Here is an 18236-nt window from a genome sequence, read left to right as displayed (position 1 = left end):
GATACTTATTTCTTTTGTTTTGCTTAAACAAATATTTTTATATGTAGTAGTAGTCAAAACAAATTGCGAGCCCATATTAAAATGGGAATAATAAGAAGAAGAAGGCAAAAACATGCAAAGTGATGATATCCATGTGGTTGTATCTTACATGTAGGACTGGCACCACCACTATGATGAATTAGGCATTCTTCTAGGGCACAGATCATAAGGGCAGCTGCATGGGTTGGGGTCACATTCATTATTGTAGATGGAGTGGTGACTCCGAGGCTAGGGATCTGCACTGGCAATCGGAAGGTTGCTGGTTCGAATCCCGTAAATGACAAAAATATACTCTGCTCTGTTGGGCCCTTGAGCAGGGCCCTTAACCTACAATTGCTTAGCGCTTTGAGTAGTGAGAAAAGCGCTATATAAATGCAAAGAACTTTTATTATTAGCTACAAAACAGTCGACTGGCACACTAATAAGCGTTTTGAGCATGGGAAAGGCGCTATATAAATAAAATGTATTATTATTACTAATAATAAGCTTGGCCTCGGCACAAAATACCCTATCACTGGCATTGCTTACATTGTTACATGTTTGAAATGGAATAATCTTTAGGAAGTTCTCACATTCATCATTCAAAAATAAATACTTTAATACAGAAATTAGTGGATACACACATCTATAGTATCTAACAATAAGATAGGTTAATGCTTTCCCCTTTAGCCATACCACCTGGACTTCAGAAGAGGTCATCCACATGAAGCTAACCTGTTTGGGTCCAGCCAGTACTTAGATGGGAAACCATCTAGGAAAAGCTTTGGCTGCTGCTGGAAGAGGTGTTGGTGAGGCCAGCAGGGGGCGCTTACCCTGTGGTCTGAATGTCGATCCCAATGTCCCAGTGCAGTGACGGGGACACTGGGCTGTAAAAATGGCACTGTCCTTTGGATGAGACATAAAACTGAGGTCCTGACTCCCTGTGGTCATAAAATATCCCTGGCATCCTTTGTAAAGAGAAGGGGATATCCCATTCTCCAGGCTAAATTACCCCACATGGCCTGGTCACTGAGACCCCCTTATCATCCATCCATTATGCAACCTGCTATATCCTAACTACAGGGTAACGGGGGTCTGCTGGAGCCAATCCCAGCCAACAGAGGGTGCAAGGCAGGAAATAAACCCCAGGCAGGGTGCCAGCCCACCACAGGGCACACACACACACACACCAAGCATACACCAGGGACAATTTAGAATCGCCAATGCACCTAACCTGCATGTCTTTGGACGGTGGGAGGAAATTGGAGTACCCGGAGGAAACCCACGCAGACACGGGGAGAACATGCAAACTCCACACACGGAGGACCTTGGAAGTGAACACCCAGGTCTCCTTACTGCGAGGCCCCTTATCATCGCCTGTCTCAAAACTGGTTATCTCACTCACCCCTAAACCACCTAATAGCTAATGTGTGGTGAGCCTACTGGTGTAACAATGGCTAACATCGCATCATCCAGGTGGTGGTTGAAGTGGCTCTCTGCTTTCTATGTAAGGTACATTGAGTAGTGAAAAGTGCTGCATAATGTTAGTCAACCCTTAAAATGTATGAAAGGCGCTATATAAATAAAATGAATTATTTATTATTATTACTTACAGTCAGTCTATTAATAAAATTTATGAAAGGCACTATATATATAAATAAAATTAATTATTTATTATTATTGTTACTTAAATTCAGTCTACCCTTAAAATGTATGAAAGGTGCTATATAAATAAAATGTATGATTTATTATTAATAATAATAACAATAATAAAAAATATGAATACTTAAAGTCAGTCTGCTCTTAAAATTTCTGAATTGCGCTATATAAATATGTATAATGTATAATTATTATTATTATTATTATTATTATTATTATTACTTACAGTCAGTCTATTAATAAAATTTATGAAAAGCACTATATAAATAAAATTAATTATTTATTATTATTGTTACTTAAAGTCAGTCTACCCTTAAAATGTATGAAAGGTGCTATATAAATAAAATGTTTGATTTATTATTTTTATTAATAATAATAACAATAATAAAAATATTATTATTAATACTTAAAGTCAGTCTACCCTTAAAATTTATTAAAGGCGCTATATAAATAAAAAGTATGATTTATAATAATAAGGTTCCAGCAGACCCCTGTGACCCTGTGTTAGGATATAGCGGGTTGGACAATGACTGGCATGAATGACAACAGTAATAATAATTATAATTATTACTTAAAGTCAGTCTACCTTTAAAATTTATGAAAGGCTATATAAATAAAATATATTATTGTTATTATTATTTTAATAAAAAGATAATACTGTGTAGAAGCAAAACAAAAATGCATCAGATTATCTATTGAACCATCCATTCCATAAAAACCCCTACACCAGTTTGTCATCACAGAGGCGTTGAGGGCTTCAGCTTTTTCTTCAGCTTCTCTGCTGCCCTATAAGTAAAAGTGGAAATGTCACATCCAAATTGCTAAACACGTCATTGCTGTTCCAAGAATGTGGTAGTTTAGGGATTGGTGGGTTGTCAGAGGTGTTACGCTTGGGGTTTTGCATGGATGGAGGTTCAAGTCCTACTTGGGTGTTAAATCAAAGACCTGAAAGGGGTGTGGTCAAGAAAATCAGGGGCTGGGCTCCAAAGATTACTCAGGGTAACTCCCTAGCCCCACCCTCCCAACAACACCGGCTTCTTCTGTTGTAGTTGACAAAATGCCACTCCTGAAAAACTCTGCTGCCCTGGGGCATCTGTTGGTGAAGAAAGATTCACAGATCTTGACTTTGCTGACGATGCTGTGATCTTCGCGGAGTCAATGGAGGTTCTGATGGGGGCTCTCGAGAGACTGAGTGAGGAGTCTAAGTGTCTGGCCTTGTGAGAGTCCTGATAAAAACCTAAGATCAGGCCTTTACTGACCTCTTGGACATGACCATCAGCAGTGTGTCTGTCTGTGGAGAGAGTGTCGACCTCGTCATTGAGAGGTTTACGGATCTCGGCAGTGACATTCGTGTGACTCTGGTGACTCTTCCTATGAAGTCAGTGGACAGCTTAGGAGAGCATGGATGGGGTCATGAAGTCGCTGAAAAGAGTGTGTGGTGGTCCTGATATCTCTACAAAAGGATGAAGGTCCAAGTCTTTAGAGTTCTGGTGTTTCCTGTTTGCGAGACATGGACACTATCCAGTGACCTGAGAGGAAGACTGGACTCCTTCATGTGTGTCTCTTCTGAGAATCCTTTGGTACCGCTGGTTTGACTTTGAGTTGCTCATGGAGTCCCAAATGACGCACGTGATCTGCATTGTGAGGGAGCATCAGTTATGGCACTACGGCCATGTGGCACGATTACCCGAGGGTAATCTGTCTTGCAGAATGCTCATTGTTGGCCTAAGGAAGTCCACGTAAAACCTGGCTGCCACAGATGGGTGGGCATTTCCGGAAGGGTGGGTCTGGACCGCATGTCTGCATGAAATGGGTGGGTTGCCAACCAGATCCCAAGCTGTTTCTTCATGTGATGGGTGCGGCAATGTGCCGTTACTAGTGTATGCCCCCCAATCTGACCTGAAAGTAGCCTGTCACAGACTGGTGCTGAGGCTCCTGGGATAAGCTCCACACACATATATACATATACATACATATCTACATATATACATATACATATATATATACACATACATATATACATATATATACTGTATACATATACATATCTACACATATATATATACAAATCTAAATATATATATACACATACATACATACATATAAATATATATACACACATACATATAAATATACAGACATACATATGTATGTATGTGTGTATATATATATATATATATTTTTTTTTTTTTTTTTTTTCAATGCATTCGTAGTCTGAATCACAATCTGATTGTATGGGTGGTTACCTACCAGGTAACGCCTGTGGTTGGCCAGCAAGTTGGCTAACATCCATCACGGTGCCCTATTTCAGTTGCGAGAAGCAGATCATAGAATGGTTGAAATAGTTTTGCTGTCAAATAATGCAATAATGCAAGGGCTCATCAGGCGTACACACCATATGATCAGATTGTGATTCAGACTACGAATGCATTGAATGTAATTACCCCTATCTGCATACTGTCAAATAAACGAATCACACGCCATGGCGCAATGTAAGAGGCTTCGCCGCTGATGTTCTGAGGTTCGATCCCCGAGAGGAGATGCAGTGAGTGTGTACTCCTGATAAGCCCAGAATTAGCGTGAAACATGTGTCGCGTACTCTTTGCATTATATGACAGTAAAACTATGTGTGTGTGTGTATATATATATGTATATATATATATATATATATATATAGCAAAATACCCGCGATTTGCAGCGGAGAAGTAGTGTGTTAAAGAAGTTATGAAAAAGACAATTTGGAGGATGTGTTGTGTTCAAGTTACATTCCGTGTTTGTCAACCGTTGTAAAGATAACAGGTGTCATTCATCGAAGTTTTCTCCACACAAATCGGTACTCTTATCTGAGACATCACACACTGCATGCATGTTTTTTTTTTTACAGTGTCTTCCTTTAGCTGGACATTGACTTTTTCCACCGTGTGCTTTGTTTCCGCAGTAGCTGCACTTATGAATATGCTTGTATGCGTACTGCGTTCACAGTCAGTTCACGTGAGCCGCGTCGAAGGTCGTTTGCATAAGCACAGTCCTTCACCCGTGAATGTTGACCTTATATGGGCAGGCACTCAATTACGTAGGAGGCATGATGATGCGGGACGCAACTTCGTCACCCACAGCCATCGAGCTGCAGTCTATTACAGTAAATGGACAAAAATAGGTTCCAGTTATGACCATTACATGTAGAATTTCAAATGAAACCTACTTAACTTTTGTAAGTAAGCTGTAAGGAATGAGCCTGCCAAATTTCAGCCTTCTACCTACACGGGAAGTTGGAGAATTAGTGATGAGTCAGTGAGTCAGTCAGTGAGGGCTTTGCGTTTTATTTGCCTTTTATTAGTATAGATAACTTCAACAAAAAGTAACTGTGTTTCAGAGACCATATGCAGAGGAAATAAGGATGAGGTTGGGTTGCCGTGAGGTCTGAAAACCATGGAAAACAAATTTCAATACAGTAAAGAAAGAATTGTTTTTTTAAGTAAATCAAATCACACCAGGCAGGGGTTGGGAGCACAGCTGCACCCACCCTTTGGACTCCACATGCAAAAAATAATAAGGAAAATAAAGCAAATATAAAAATGAATGAACATTCTTAAATGTTGTACTGAAGAAGAAAAAATCACACCACAACATTTATTTCAGTATCACCTTTTCATAGACAGGATGGAGCTACGCATAGGAAGTAAAAATGTAAGATATGAATACACAATGGGCAGTCGGAAAATCGAGAGTCCACTTTATGAGAAGGATTTAGGAGTCATAGTGGACTCTAAGCTATCGACTTCCAGACAGTGTTCAGGAGCCATTAAGAAGGCTAACAGAATGTCAGGTTATATAGCGCCTTGATGTGTGAAGTACAAGTCACAGGAGGTTCTGCTCAAGCTTAATAACACACTGGTGAGGCCTCATCTGGAGTACTGAGTGTAGTTTTGGTCTCCAGGCTACAAAAAAGGACATAGCAGCACAAGAAAAGGTCCAGAGAAGAGTGACGTGGCCGATTCAGGGCTACAGGGGATGAGTTATGAGGGAAAGAGATGAAGAGGAGACCTGGTTGAAATGTTTAAAATTATGAAGGGAATTAGTCCAGTGGATCAAGATGGTGACTTTAAAATAAGTTCATCAAGAACATGGTGGACACAGTTGGAAACTTGTGAAGGGTAAATTTCGTACAAACATTAGGAAGTTTTTCTTTACACAAAGAACGATAGACACTTGGAATAAGCGACCAAGTAGTGTGGTAGACAGTAAGACGTTAGGGACTTTCAAAACTCGACTTGATGTTTTTTTGGAAGAAATAAGTGGAGAGGACTGATGAGCTTTGTTGGGATGAATGTTCTCGTGTGGAGTGTTCTAATATTCTAATAACAACTAATAATATCACAAGGTGCATGGGTTCAGCCGTCATTCGATGGTAACTGCATAGCAACCAATACACACACCCATAGAAAATGATGACACTAGGGCCATCTTATGGTACGGGCGCAATGGGCACTGGCCAGGGTCCCAGGAGCATAGGGGCCCATGATTTTTCTGATGCCTATTATGTTTCTACTTTTCTATCAAAACAGGGGACACAGTGCACTACTTTGCCCGGGGGCCTATGATGCTGGTAAGACACCCCTAGGTGCTACCATTAACTTCAAAATGGCTTCAAAGGAAAATGCAAAAATAATTAAACATCATTAGTATAGCAGACTGCGGTGGGCTGGTGCCCTGCCTTGGGTTTCTTTCCTGCCTTGCTCCCTGTGTTGGCTGGTATTGGCTCCAGCAGACCCCTGTGACCCTGTAGTTACGATATAGCGGGTTGGATAATGGATGGCTAGTATAGCAGAATCCACAAAAAAAATAAATAATAAAAAATGGCAAAAACACATCCAGCACTCTTGAGAACAGAGGTTAAGAAAATAAATCAGTGCCAATCACAACACTTAACAAATGTAGAGTAAGTCAAACATTAGAAAATACAAAAAAAAAAAAGAAATATTCCAATATAACAGCAAATGGAAATACAAATGACCATGATGGATTGAAATTACAATAATTACAAAAAAAACAAATAACTAATAAAAATTGAAATAATTTTACTTAAACTTGTAGGATTGTCCCCTTTTTTCTGACTGTGTAGGCTGTAAAGCTTGATCCTTGAGTTGCAGGAGTCAGGATTGCCTTGTGTTTGCTACATGTAAACGTGTGTCTATGTGTCCTGTTGTGTTATGTTTGGCTGGGGTTCAAATTTCTTTTTTTTTTTTGCCTGGTGTGTTCATCTTTTATTCTTTTGTTTCTGTGTGGCCGTGAAACTTTTGTCCCTTAAGGGACTGACCTTAGCCCCATAAAGGCAGAGGAAATCCTACAGTCCCTTGCGGTTCATTGAAGGCACTGGTATTAGTGAGTTTCTCGTGATATTTCTGGGCTTGCTTGTAAATCTACTGCCTTTTTAACATTATGCTTTGTTTTTGATTTTGCATTGGCTTGCCTTGTAGTATTAGAAACCCCTTTTGCATTTTGTGCTGTTTGGAACTTATTTTTGTCAAAGAGCATTTTTGTTGAAAACAAATCTTTAAATTATAAAGATCACGTCCTTGCTCTTTTGTTACTAGCCAGGGCTTCTCGGTCTTCCCCTTTCTATTTGGTATTTTGTGTTTCTTTTGGAAAATTTCGTGCTTAGGAACCCCATGTTGATTTTGTTGTCTTTGTATTTTTATATATATATATATTTATGTTATTTATGTTGATTTTGTTTAATATTGGGTACTTGTGTACTGTCCTTTTAAATGGACCCCTGTTCCTTGTTCTTTGTGGGTGGAGCCCAAGAAGGTGGCGCCACCCTGCAATTGTCATTTCTGAGCCCTCCCCCCTGGCTATCGAAGGGAGCTGAGCAGGCTCAGGAACAGGAGATCATTTTGTTCATTGTGGAGTTCTTTGAGTATTGCTGTTTTTGTTTCGATTTACTGCTTTTTGTGGTATTCTTGCCTATTTGTTCCAGGATTATGTCATCGGATTGTTTATTGAGACTTTGTTTGCTGGGGATTGCCTTTTAGGCAAAACCTTTTGCCCTTTTTTCTGTGCTACTTTTGCCTATTTTTTAAATTTTGATAATACATTTTCAGTTTATAGAGATTCCTTATTGCTCATTTTGTACACAAGCCAGGAGTTGATGGTCATCCTCCCTCTTGTGGGACTTTTTGATATGCTTGTGGATTTTTTTATGTTGTATTGTCAGCTCCCCATTTTAGCCATCAGGTTGTATTTAGGGCCTGCCCGAGTTATGACGAGACGAGGTTGGTGAAGGTCCTGACCATCTTCAAAGCTTATCTGTGGAGGTCTCATGTCCCTTTTTGCCTTTGTGAAGACTCCATTTTGAGATGTTTTTTCGACCTGTGTCCATCCAAGCATTATTCATTTTCAGTCCCCTTTCATAAATTTCCAGTTCCTGGTCTTTCTTTCACCGATTGCAGTGTCCACTAAGCAGCTGAGGATGCTGCCATAGCTCTTCGAGTTAACTTTATTCTGCGCAGCCGTTGCCTGGGCCAGCATCTCATCTTCCAGCACGGGAGCCTTTTTTGCATTCTCATTAATTTAGGCAAGGTTAGACTAAAATAATGGATACTTTACTTGAAGTACAAAGGCACGCAAGATAAATGGGAATGTAATCCATGTCGGATTTCTCAGGGCTCATATTTTAATTGTGTCGCTTCACATGCACAAACGTTTTAATATGAAGCTAATTATAAAGTCTTGTATAAAACAGAGCTACCAAATTAACAGCCCACGAGCTGCTCCAACGCGCAGGCCTCACATCTGGAGCACAGAGCCGAAAACCTGGCTCAAACCACATGTAAAGAGAGTCATTCCCCAAAGGACAGGGGGTCAACGTTGGAGAATTTAACTGCAGCTGGCGAGCCAGGGACGCAGCACACGGGGGCCTGGCCGCTGGCTGTTCATAATTCAGACGGCTGTCATTGCTCGGTTCACACCGGCAGGAGTCTGCCATTTACGCTTAGTGGATGGACTGCGCTTCCTGCTTTTTAAGTAAATTATGACTTGCTCGACAGTGCAAAGCGGCAACTTTTCATTTTGTTAATTGTTTGTATAGTTAAATGAGAGATACCAAATTATAAATTTAATCAATGCCATACCCCGGGCAATGCCACCTTTGCTTTTGCTTGGGTGACGGGCATCTGGCGTCAAACCGGAGTGACCAAATTGAGAGACACAGACCAGAATTATGCAACATTAAAAAACATAAGTGTGCCATGCCAGATCATTACCTTGTGCCAAACAATACATTGTCAGTCAAATCAGGTCGAAAAAACATCTGAAGTAGCGGAAGTCACCCTAATTCAGGGGCTTCGTAAGAAATGTCATGATTTATTTTGTGAGGTAGAACTACATAATAAGCAAGAATACTGTAGTTGGGTCAACTTGAAAGAGGCCCCGAATATTCAGTTGTAATTCCTGTTAGGATGAAGCAATCTGAACCAGAAAAATGACACTTTATACCTTGGCGTACGTATAATCGATTGCATGACATGCGATGCTAGAAGTGGTTTCCGTTTTCTGCCTGGCACATTTCGATGCAGCGCTCCATGTTCCTGAATGTACCGGCAAGTGTCTCAGATGGGGGAGAAATAGCAGCAATTTCACGTTGGATGTTTTCCTTCAAATCTTCCACAGTGCGACGGACAGGTCCTATAGCAGATCTCAAAGGAAGAAGTCTGATGGTGTCAGATCTGGCGGCCGTGGTGGCCAAAGCCCCTTTAAAATGACCCTGTTGTCAAGGAAGGACTCAGATTCTGCCAAACACCTTACACGTGGCTCCATCTTGCTGGAACTAACCTTCCGTTAACTCACGAATCATCCAGTTGATTCTGACATTCGCTTAAACGAATCGGTGACCCAATAGGTTCGCACCATGAAGACGCACTGCTCAATACTGTACGCCACCATCCTAAGGAGAAGTCGAGTGACCGAGTGAAGGGGTACGGGCGGTAGGCACCCAGAAGTTGCAAACGGAGGTTAAACGTCACGACGGCTGTCCGGCGCCTACCTCATCACTCCAATGCAGGGGCATCCCGGCTTGTTCGAAGCACCATATTACTGAGGAGCACGTTGCACGTTGTTTCTTTCAGATTGTTTCGTCCTAGCGAGAGTTATTACAGAATATTCTGTGTGAAGCTCCCTGTATTTGAAAATTTTAAATGTGCGCTTCAATTGAAATGCTTAAAGTCTATACATTCTCGATTGTGATAGAAATTTGTGATTTGTCACCTCTGATGGAGGACCATAGAGGTCTAATAAAGGATCAGAAATCAAAAATAACATCATATTCATAATCCCTGACCTTGAAATAGTCCAAAATGATGGTTATGTTTGAAATTTGTCATTTATAACCTTCAGGGAAATGGCTCTTTGAGAGCTAGGACCTCCGATAAAGAATCAAATATCTGGAAATTGGAAAAAAAAAAAAAACAAATTCGCACTCAGAGGGCCTGTACAAAAGTATTTCAAAACTTGGCAGGATCTGATCAATAACGTTTCAGAATAAGCATTTAGATTGAGGAAGCAGGTTCTCTCCTATCTAGTACTCCATTTATCTTTATTCATTTATTCATTTATCTATTCACAGTGGAACTTTGGATTGAGTGTAATTTGGTTTGCGAGTGATTTGCAAGACGAGCTATAATTTTTAAAAAATTTTGACTTGATAAACGAGCGAAGTCTTGCAATACGAGAAGTACATATATAAGTGACTGCCGAGCGTCACGTGATCACAACTGAGCTGATGGTTCTTCTCTCCCTCTCTTGCTGCGGGATTGTGGGTAATCATCGCCTATTCTCGGTCTCAGTCAGCGTGCCTCACTCATGATGGTTCTTCTCTCTCTCTCTCGCTGCGGGATTGTGGGTAATCATCGCCATTCTCGGTCTCAGTCAGCGTGCCTCACTCATGATGGTTCTTCTCTCTCTCTCTCGCTGTGGGATTGTGGGTAATCGTCACCCATTCTCGGTCTCAGTCAGCGTGCCTCACTCATGATGGTTCTTCTCTCTCTCTCTCGCTGCGGGATTGTGGGTAATCATCGCCCATTCTCGGTCTCAGTCAGTGTGCCTCACTCATGATGGTTCTTCTCTCTCTCTCTCGCTGCAGGATTGTGGGTAATCATCGCCCATTCTCGGTCTCAGTCAGCGTGTCTCACTTGTATAGTCAACATCCATACGAGCGCATACTGTTTACTACAGCATTGTGTGTGCGTGTGTGTGTGACGTGTGAGTCCCCATCTTGCACCCCAAAACACAAAGCCGAGTCTCAGTACTTTAGCAACACCAGCTTTATTCAGCTTGAAACAGGAACAGCGCGGTTATTTATTGTAGCGGGATCTGCCGCTCTCCTATACACAGACACAGCAGTCAGGCAGGGTCGGGGCCAAGTAATACTGTGCCCTGCATTTATAATGTTCCTTGTATCACCCATCAATGGCAAGCGCTTATAGTACGTCCGCGATCTTTTTGGATTCGCTTTTACGGTGAACTGCTACAGCACTGGGAGCCTGTGGTTGCTTTGGGATGCTCTTCCGCGAGTCATTCCGTTGGGTGGAATCCCAAAAGAGTTTAGAAACTCACTAACACCAGCCGTGATTCTTTTTAAAGGTAAAGTGCAGGTTAATTTATATTATGTATTTTTACTTTATATTTTGTATTAATCATTTTTATATGAATAGTTTTGGGTTGTGGAACGAATCATCTCAGTTTCCACTATTTCTTATGGGGAAAATTCGCTTTGATATATGAGTGCTTTGGACTGCGAGCACGTTTCCAGAACGAATTACGCTTGCAAACCGAGGTTCCACTGTACTTATTTTTATTAGCTTAAAGTTTTACTCTGCTGGCCTAGCTCTCTTTCTCAGGTGTGGGAGTTGATTTGTTTCGAATCTTTTTTTTTTTTTGTAAAACTTGAGTTATTTGTATGGAATGTTATTTGATTTTAATAAAATCAATAAAATTAAAAGAATCGAATATCAAAAATATGAACGTTTTCATGACCAGCAACCTTAAAATAGCATAAAACGACACTCCACACATCTACACTACCAGTCAAACGTTTCAGAACATCTCAGTTTTGTCAGGTTTTATGGAAATGAATGCAGTTAGGGTTAGGGTTAGGGTTAATGTTTAAATGTTTCATGAAATCACTGCATAGAACAAATAAATAACAGCAAATAAAAAATACTAGCTGACGCCCATAGTAGCATACGGCGGTGTAAGAATAGGAATGAAAAAAGGAATTCAGAAATCAAGAAGAAAGAAATACTTCTTGAAAGACGCAGTTGTGAAGAGGTGTTTTGCTGGAGACGACAGATAATGAGTCGAAAGATCTAACCCTAGAAAAAGCCACGGACAACTTAAGACTGGTTGTGGCAGATTAACGCAAATCTTTGCAAACGTAATGCAAGGCGGGATGTTGGGGTCGTGTTTGAAGTAAATGACAATGGTAGCATGGAGAATCTTGGAAAGAGCTTGAATTTCAGCTTCACCACCATAAACTCCAGATGTTGCCATGTATTGATAATACACATAGACTTGTGATAACTCGACTTACGTTGGAAAGAACGTCTTCAAATCTGTCTCAATGTGATACAACGAAATCTACTGCCCTGTGTCGTAGTGAGAGTATATCGCCTTTGTCAATCGTTTGTGTCAAGAAATAACCCTCTGATAGGAACAGGCAGTTGCCAGATCCCGGAAGAGAGATGACGTTGTACAAAAACCCGTCGACAGAGAATATACTGTCATTCATTTTATAACAAAGGCTTAGGAATCAACCGTCGCAGTATAGCGAAAATAGCAAGGAGTGAAACCAATGCCAATGGTCGAGAGAGTACCTTCCTGTAGCAGGCTATGGAAAAGACTCCCAGGTGCAGACATGGCCGAAGTGAAAGGTCACGTGGTCAGGCTAGATATAGGGTGGTGACATGACACCAATGGGGTCATGAGAGAGGAGCGGGGAACGCGGTAGTCCGAAGGAGGAATAGGAATCGAGAAAAGTTGCGTAGGAGTGTATGGGAGGCCGCAGGCAGCGTGGGGAAGGGTTTGGAAGAGGAGGAATAGGAATCGAGAAATGCCGCGTGGGTGGGACCAGTTTTGAAGAGGAAGCAGGACGAACCAGAAGAGAAATATATATAAGATATGTCAAAGAATCATTAAGTGTAGAAAGTTTATTGATGTTTTTGATTCATTAAAGCAGCTTGAAGCCAAACTGTGGAAAGTCTTTGGAGTCAGAATGCCAGTCACCAACTCTGCCTCCAGTTAAAGACCCCCAGACCATCACACTTCCTCCTCCATGTTTGACAGTTGGTGTCACACACTGAGGAGCCATCCTGTCACTAACTCGATGGCATACAAACACCCTGCATGGTGAACTAAAGATTTCAAATTTGGATTAATCAGTCCATAAGACTTTCTTCCAGTCTGCAGTAGTCCACAGCCAGTATTTCAAGGCCCTGTTTTGTCCTTTAAGGAATGGCTTTCTTCCCGCCACTCGGCCTGCCAAACCAGCAGCACAAAGTCTCCTCTTCACAGTACAAACTGACCTGCACTGTTAAGCTGTGCTTGAAGCTGTTGTGCTGTGAGGTGCCCATCACGCAAGCTGGTGACCCTCAGAAACTTGTGTCATGGATGGCCGGGATGCCTCTGCCTTGGAAGGACCAGGAGAGCAAGTGTGGAAAGAGTATCACCTCAAACTCCCACAGAGTTTTGTGGGAATTGGAGTTCGATACAGCCCTGTTGGGATCCGGGGGTGCTGGCAGGATGTGCTGCAATTGTCCCTGAGCCTGCGTGGACGGTTCTTCTGCCACACCAGGAAGTGCTGCCTGGAAGTGGGTCAACAAGCACCTGGAGCTCTTCTGGGTGGCCTATATAAGGGACCAGCAGACACTACTCCAGGTGCCAGAGTCGGGAGGAGAGGGACTAAGCTTGTGGAGGAGAAACAGAAGAGAGAGATTTGATTGGTGTTTATTTGAGTTTGTGCTTAGTGTGGGACTGTGTTGTGTCTGTGGGTATGGGGAAGACGTAGCCCACAGACGAAGAAAATAAACGTTTATTTCTTTTATACCTATATGTATATAGCGCCTATATAGCGCCTGTTGTTACACTTGTGACTTTGGCTCTGCCAGATCTCGTCCTATCAGAGTTCCTTCCAGTTTTCTTTGGATTGTATAGGACACCACTGGACTCACCGACACTTGGATATTTTTTGCAATTTCTCTAAATGAAAGGCCTACACTTCTAAAGTTAATGATGCTCTTCTCTCATTTCATTTGTTAATTGTTGTTTCCGTGCCGTTATCAGTGGAATTCACAAGTGTCTACAGTGTAATATTGTCCAAGTAGCACTTCAGAAGGTGTAGAAACACAGTCTATTCCAGCCCTGCCTTAAGACAGACATAGGGATGATTTGAAGTAATCAACATAAGTTGGGACACCTGTACAAATTGTCTGCTTCAACCTGCAAAGCTTATTTTGCTTTAATTGCTGCAGAACATCTATAGTTTGTAACCTATAAAACGTTATCTGAAGACATTCTGAAATTTGTGGGATTTTTGTGTTTGCTCATGGAGTCCCGAATGAGGCACAGTTATGGCAGCGTTTCTCAACCTTTAAGTATTTGCAACCCGAGTTTTCATAACAGTTTTAATTGCGCCCCTCCCTAACATTTTTTTTTAAATGTAGATGCATATTTTTTTATACCTATTTAACTTTTATGGACATTTATCTAACTCTATATTTATTGTTCTACTACCAGAATGAAGTTTAAGTTTATTTGTTTTGGTTTCAACAGATGTTTTTTCATATTTTTGATTCTTGTTTTCTTTGTTTCACATCTTCACGCCCTCCTTTTTATCTCCTCTCACACCCCTAGGGGGGCCCGCCCCACAGGTTGAGAACCACTGAGTTTTGGTACTGCGCCCAGGTGGTGCAATTACCCGAGGACCCAAGATAAGAACCAAGATCCAGGCCTTTAATGACCTCTTGGTCACGGTCATCAGCAGTGTGTCTGTTTGTGGAGAGAGTGTTGACCTCGTCGAGAGGTATAGTTACCTTGGTAGTGACATTCATGTCTCTGGTGACTCTTTCTATGAAGTCTGTAGATGGATTGGGACATCATGGGGGGGGGCATGAGGTCGCTGGAAAGGAGTGTGTGGTGCCACTGATATCTATGCAAAAGGATGTAGGTCCAAGTCTTTATAGTCCTGGTGATTCCTGTTTGCGAGACATGGACGCTATTCAGTGTCCTGAGACGAAGACTGGACTCCTTTGGTACAGTGTCTCTCTGGAAAGTCCTTGGATGAGGCACATGACCTGCATTGTGAGGAACATTCAGTTACGGCACTACGGTCGTGTGGCGTGTTTCCTCGAGGAATGTCCGGCTCATAAGATCCTCATTGTTGGGGACCCGAGTGGCTGGACCAGGCCAAGGGGTCACCCACATAACACCTGGCTGTGGCAGATAGAAGGTCATTTCCGGAGGGTGAGACTGGACCATGTGTCTGCCTGTGGGGGTTGCCAACCGGGATCCTGAGTTGTTTTGTCGTGCGGTGTAGGCTCCCCAACTTGGTTTGACTTGACTTGAGTTTCTGCTAACCTAAACTTTGAATGTTGTTATCCACTGGGGGGCGCACTGCTTCTCAATCCCCGACACAGACAGGCTGGGACAGAAGTTCAAAAGAGCACACATTTATTCTTCAGTGGGGAAGCATCTTTGTCTTGCTCCCCACTTCGCTTCTCGGCCTTTTGCCTAAGATCAAGTGTAGTATCTGTTCTTATCGGTCCCCTATCTGGGGACCTTATAATGAATTAATTTTTGGAACAGGGCGATGGAATAGGGGCTTGCTCCGTCCACTCCACGCTTTTGTGAATTTCTCCTTGGGATTAATAATGTATCTATCTATCTATCTATCTATCTATCTATCTATCTATCTATCTATCTATCTATCTATCTATCTATCTATCTATCTTTCTATTTATTAACACAATACACAGCACCAGATATAAATAATAAATAATAAATAATTTTCTTCTTCTGTCTCCCTCTCTCTACTTTGCCTCCTCTCCTCCTCACAAGCGATGTCCTTTACTGCCCAATTCTGGCTCCTGCCTGCCCATGGCCTGGAAGTCCCATCTGGGATGCCACTTGTGGAATATTGGGGACTGTGCAGCCCCCCTAACCCGAACACAGACAGACAGAGCACACAAGTCCAAAAGCAACATACCTTTACTTTACTGTTGCCTCTACAGTACAGCAAACAAACAACCACAAATAATACTACTCAGTCCTTTTTCTTTCTTGTTTCTCTTTCTTCTGCCGCCTTCACTCCTCTCCTACAAGCTTTGTTCTCCACCTCCCGATTCAGACTCCTTGAACAGAGTGATGCGGCCTCTTTTATAGCGTATCCGGAAATGCTCCAGGTGCTCTCCGATCCTCCGAGTGTGGCGGAAGTGCTGCAGTCCAGGGCTCTGGAAGTATACAGGCGCCCCCTGGCGGCAGCCACAAGCCCTGGCAGGGTTGAGTTCCAAGCTCCAATCCAGGGGGGGTTGCCCTTTCATGTCAGGATGTATTATCTCTCTCTCCCAGTCTTTCCACCATTGAGGCGTTCTGGCCGGACAATGGTCCCAGCCGTCCACCACAATGTAAACCTTTGGCAGTTTAGTGCTGACCTTTTCTCCATTTTAGGCCATTCACTGCATTTCAACTGATTCAATTTGAAGAAAAATGTTCTAAAATGGTTGAACGGTAGTGTATATTACCAATCCCAATTTTTTTTAAAGTTTTATAGAAAGAAGTCACATTGACCCCTCATGTCCCATTAGAGGGTGAATCCCTGGAATCAGTTTATGTGGCATCTACAACTTCAAGTCCCACTTTTATCATAAAGGTGTAGTGTGAGATGAATATGAGACTGAGAAGCGGATTGGAGCAGCAGCAGAAGTTCTGTGGGCATTACAGTACCTCTCCGTGGTCTTGAAGTGGGAGTCGAATCTAAAGACTCATCAATCTACATCCTTGTCCTTACCTATGGTCAGTCATGAATGGTAGGTAATGATTTGAAAGAATGAGATCACAAGTAAAAGCAGCAGATATGAGGTCTCTTCACGGGGTGGCTGGGGTCACACTTCTGAACCTCCGAGATTATAGTCTCTGTCAATCCAGATGAAGTGGAGCCATCTTGAGAAGGTTTGGGCGTGACATAAGGATCCCCCTAGAGCTACCCTGGGAACGACTCATTGGGCGAAGACCCTGCAGCAGATTCAGGAAATGCTGGATGGGTGATATCTCTCGGTTGACTTGAAATTTATAGCTGGAGACAGGGAAGGGAAGAACTGACCCGCTGTCACCAGGAGAAGTGGTCTCAGAAAATGAGATAAAATGAGACAGACATACAAACACAACAATATGCATTCAGTGATATTTTTTTTATAATATAATGTATATTTTAGGTGGCACAGTGGCGCGGTGGTAGCGCTGCTGCCTTGCAGTTAGGAGACCCGGGTTCGCTTCAAAGGTCCTCCCTGCGTAGAGTTTGCATGTTCTCCCTGTGTCTGCATGGGTTTCTTCCCACAGTCCAAAGACACGCAGGTTAGGTGCATTGGCGATCCTAAATTGTCCCTAGTGTGTGTTTGTGTGTGTGTGTGTGTGTGTGTGTGTGTGTGTGTGCCCTGCCCAGGGTTTGTTTCCTGCTTTGCATCCTGTGTTGGGTGGGATTGGCTCCAGCAGACCCCTGTGACTCTGTAGTTAGGATATAGCAGGTTGGATAATGGATGGAGGAATGGATAATGTATATTTTACATAATGGAAAGTCCGTTTATTAAAATGGGCTTAATGATACAATGATTAAGTCCTTCTATTTCGATTACATCCTGCATTTATGAACTGGATATTGCCTTTCTTCTGCGAACATTTCAGCCGTGTGATGTCCGGATGTACAAACATATGCTGCACAATTTACTGCTGGTTATTTGTCTTTGTTCATTGGACATTCAAGCTGTCTTGTGGACGCCAGGCAAGGGCAAGGGCATTGATGCCAGATGGACGTCTTTATATATAGAGTAGTGTACAGCTGAAATTCTTATCGCCTGTGCCAATTAACATACAATACGTCGCCACTCTTCTGTGCCGTGATCCTGCCTCCCCTGACTGCTGTTCAAATTGCTTCATTTTTATCTTTTTTTTGTTCTTTCCTTTATTGCCAAGTGTTTTCTCTTTGTTATAATGTTCTTTTGTTAGTTAGTTATTTGTCTAATTGTCTGTTGATTTTATTCTATTCAGTTATTATGTAGTATCTATATGTGTTGTGTGGTTCTCTTATCTTTCTTGTACTTTGTGGGCGGATCCCCGTCCGCTGTCCATCACAGTTAAGGGATCGCCCCTCAGTCCTGTAATAAGAAGCTGGGAAATGAAGTCCACTGGGGGTCCATGTGCTCTGGTGTTTGGTGGAACTGCAGTTTTTTTTTGCTGTTTGTGATTTAAAGCTGTCTTATTTATTTACTTGCCCACCCTTCATGCTAGCCACTTCA

The 18236-nt window shown here is 42.2% G+C and overlaps 1 protein-coding gene and 1 pseudogene across 1 annotated transcript in view; both read left to right on the top strand.

The window, feature by feature from the left end:
• alx4a (ALX homeobox 4a) overlaps nucleotides 1-18236 on the top strand; it is a 229669-nt gene that overhangs the window by 15015 nt on the left and 196418 nt on the right. The window lies entirely within an intron of this gene.
• LOC120519989 lies at nucleotides 15440-15610 on the top strand (annotated as a pseudogene).

Source organism: Polypterus senegalus, chromosome 1 (genome assembly GCF_016835505.1).
Source record: "Polypterus senegalus isolate Bchr_013 chromosome 1, ASM1683550v1, whole genome shotgun sequence".
Classification (NCBI taxonomy): Eukaryota; Metazoa; Chordata; class Cladistia; order Polypteriformes; family Polypteridae; genus Polypterus; species Polypterus senegalus.
Note: the sequence above shows the minus strand (reverse complement) of the source record. Positions and strands in the feature narration are given on the sequence as shown.